Source organism: Octopus bimaculoides, chromosome 1 (genome assembly GCF_001194135.2).
Source record: "Octopus bimaculoides isolate UCB-OBI-ISO-001 chromosome 1, ASM119413v2, whole genome shotgun sequence".
In the NCBI taxonomy this organism is placed as follows: Eukaryota; Metazoa; Mollusca; class Cephalopoda; order Octopoda; family Octopodidae; genus Octopus; species Octopus bimaculoides.
In genome coordinates, this window is record NC_068981.1 from 66721510 (window position 1) to 66725440 (window position 3931).

Here is a 3931-nt window from a genome sequence, read left to right on the forward strand (position 1 = left end):
CCCCCCAACCAAGTACCCCCCTCCCTTGTCACGACCAAACCTTCTCCAATTATGTCAACAGCTATAAACTATACAAACGCATCCACCACTAAAGTTAAAAGATGATGATGATGATGATGATAATAATAATAATAATAATGGTTTGTGAAATCATTGGGTAAAAAGAATCACCACCACCACAACGACAACAACAACATAAAGTTGTAGTAAACACATTAACGAAAGCAACAAACTCAATGACAATAATAGCGACAATAATTATTATTTCTCTTAATAATAATAATAATAATAATGATGATAATAATAATAATAATAATAATAATAATTCAGTATGAAAAATTCAAATGAAAATAAGGGTTTTCTTTCTCCTAGAAATCAAATCTATTCTCATCAGAAATGAAATTAAATATTAAAACTATAAAGAAATGTAAAAAATGAAAACAGAAAAAAAAAAAATGTAACAAAAGAATGTAATATTAGAAAAGAAGTAGGATATAATAGTCATGATGATGATGATGATGATCGTGATGATGATGATGATAATAGGACAAGCGATGATGGTGGTGTTGGTGGTGCGGTCATGAAAATCGTAGCAGTAATTACTGTTGGTGTTGATGGTAATAGTTGTAGTGATGATGTTGGTCTTGATGATGGTGGTGGTGGTGGTTGTGGTGGTGATAGTGGCGTTGGTATTGATAAAGATGAGTTTTATCACAGTGTAGTGTTGGTAACGATGTTGTGACGATGCTGATGATAGTAATGGTAGTGGTGATGGTGTTGGCGGTAGTACAGATACCAATGATAACACTTGTCGTGGCGGTGGTAGTGGTGGTGGTAGTGGTGGTGGTGTAGATGATGATGATGATGATGATGATAACAATGGCACTGGTTGTAATGACAGTGATGGTGTTGGTCGTGCTATTGCTGTTGAGAGTAGTGAGAGTGGGGATGGTGGTGGTCGTGTTAATGATGATGTTTGTAGAGGTGATTGATGATGGTGGTGATGTTGGTGAGGACGATGGTGATGATGGTGGTGTTGATATTGATGATAATGATTATGATGATGATAGAATGGCATTGGCTGGTGAGGTTGGTATTGATGATACTGATGAAGAAAGTAATTGTTGTGATAGTGATGATGCTGATGGCAGCAGCAGCAGCAGCAGTAGTAGCAGTAGTAGCAGTGACATGATGGAGTAGGGGGTTACAGGTTATGAATAGCATTTAATGAGGTAATTTTTATTTCTCATACTGATTAATTACTCGTTGTTGTTGATGACTGTTTGATAAGCTCTCCATAATGGCAGCTATGCCATATAACCTGTTCAGATTGCTGTAATTCAGAATTTGTCCTCTGCGATTTGCCATGCAGCGAACATTCATCATCATGGTTGTTGTTGTTGTTGTTGTTGTTCTCGTCGTTGCTAGTGCTGCCATGCTTGGATTGTTGTTGGTAGTGGTGGAGATGGTAGTAATGGTGGTGATAATGATTATTGTCATTATCATTATTAGTATTATTTCCCATGGTGAATTGACACAGCCATTAGAGCATCTGATAGAAAAGCCTTGCCATATTTATTCTGGTTCTTTGCGCTCTGAGTTCATACCTTGTTTCATCCATTTCGGGGTTGGAGAAGGGGTTGATAGTTAAATAAAGTATCAAACTGAAGATGGTAGATTGGGTGGAACTGTTTTTACAGGTATTTGACAAGATTCTTTCCATTAGGTGCCTAATTTAGCTCTTTATGTTCCGAGTTCAAAATCTACCTAAGGATCTAGAACCAGAGCTAATCACCCATCCATGGGGCCACAGCTAATTATGAAAGCTGCACTGAGTGGAGGGAGGAGGAGGAGGGAAGGCTACAGTAGCAAATAGCTACTGTAGTTGAACAATGATTATTGTTATTCATCATCATTGTCACCAATATCATCATCATCATCGTTTTAATGTCCACTTTTCTTCCATGCTTGAATGGGTTAGGTAGAACTCTTTGAGGTAAATTTTCTATAGTTGGATGTTCTTCCTGCCATCAACTCTCACCTGTTTCCAAGCAAAGTGAAATTCCTCCATGGCTGGGCTTGTTTTTATGGAAGACTGGAAATAAGAGACATTGCTTGTATATTTGTGACACTCATTTGTAACTATTGGGTGTTCTCAAGACATGGAAACTCAAACGTACACATACATTCACATGCACACACACACACACATGTGCATGTGAACACACACACACATACATGCACATATATGATGGGCTACTTTCAGTTTCCATCAACCAAATCCATTCACAAGGCTTTGATATGTCTGGGTCTATAGTAGAAGACACTTGCCCAAGGTACCATGCAGTGGGACTGAACATGGGACCATGTTGTTGGGAAACAAACTTTTTACCCATCTATGCCTGCACCTTGCCACAAAATGGCAGTAAGAAGGAGAAACAGTTTAACTACATCCTTTTACATATTGTGTTTAAATCCTGCCTAGTCAATTTCCCCTCTGTTCCTTCAGGAGCTGACAAAGTAAAATACAACCCAAATAAAGTCATCAGGCATTTTTATGTGTTCACGTCATCTGAAATTGGTGACCTTGTGCATGCCAATTGTAGGAAATCATTATTACTATGAAAGTTTGTGGTTGGTAAAATTAGTAGAATGCCTGACAAGATGTTTTACTGTTTTTAGTTACATCCCCTAAACTTCTGAGTTGAAATCTCACTGGGTTGACCTTGTGAGGTGAATACAGCTATCACTCTCTCTCTCTTCCATTACTCCTTTCTCTCATTTCTGTCACTCTGTCCCCACTCCCACCATCACATTCATTCTCTCTCTTCTTTCACCTGTTTGATCATCCTTCTCTTCAGTTTCTTGTTCAGATTTGCTTTGAAAGAACAGAAACAACATAGAAAGGATTCTTTAGTCTTGCATTGGGCAAGGCAGCTCCTCTAGTGCTGTTGCCATCATAAAATATGCTTAGTACAGATTGTAATGTAGTTGACAAAGGATCAGAGACAATGTAGGGTAGAAAGGAATTTTTAACTTTGTTATGACAAAACATATTCTCTACTGGTTGTGCCGTGATAAAATACATCCTGTATACTATGTAAAGGGGTGGTGTTAGAACATCTAGCCATAGAAACCATATCCCATATGGAGTGCATGTGTGAGATGTAGTCCTTCGACTTGTCTGGGGAAGGCAATCACTCTGGATATGAAACAGCTCAGATTATGATGATGCATCTGACCCATGCCAGCATGGAAAGTAGACATAAAAGGCAGTGATGATGATGATTGCAATAGTAATGGTAAAGCCCATCTGTGTAAGTTTGTGTGTGACTTGAAAGGTTGGGTATTAAGCCAACAACTTAAACTTTTTTCGGAAAAAGAGGTAAAATTTGACTTCATGTCTCAACTGAATGGCTGAGATATGAAATGAAATTCAAGGTGTTAGCGTATCGTGCCAACCCTCACCTTGATGCAAGTTCTGATATGCAGGGTGAGGAGGGATGGGTGTTATGACTGACTTGGGCAATAAATAATATTACACTTTGAGCTAGATTGGTGTGTGAAAGAACTAACAAAAAACAAAAACAAAAACACAAAAAAAAAACAAAAAAAATCTGTGTAAAAACAAACAGTGAGAAACAAAACAGCTTTTAATACATAATGTTCTTCCGCTCACTCACCACTTAGCTTTTCTTTCTTTATTTCTATCCTCTTGACCAGTCTTCCATGCTGTAGACTGACTACATTTCTGCATCATGACTCCTCTCTCTTTTCCTTTCTCTCTCTCTCTCTTTTCCTTTCTCTCTCTCTCTTTTCCTTTCTCTCTCTCTCTCTTTTCCTTTCTCTCTCTCTCTTTTCCTTTCTCTCTCTCTCTTTTCCTTTCTCTCACTCTCTCTCTCACTCTCTCTCTACTGCCCTGTCATCTCTC

General features: G+C 38.3%; 1 protein-coding gene across 1 annotated transcript in view; it reads left to right on the forward strand.

The window, feature by feature from the left end:
- Window positions 1-3931, forward strand: part of LOC106870687 (EKC/KEOPS complex subunit Lage3) — a 219895-nt gene that overhangs the window by 180195 nt on the left and 35769 nt on the right. The window lies entirely within an intron of this gene.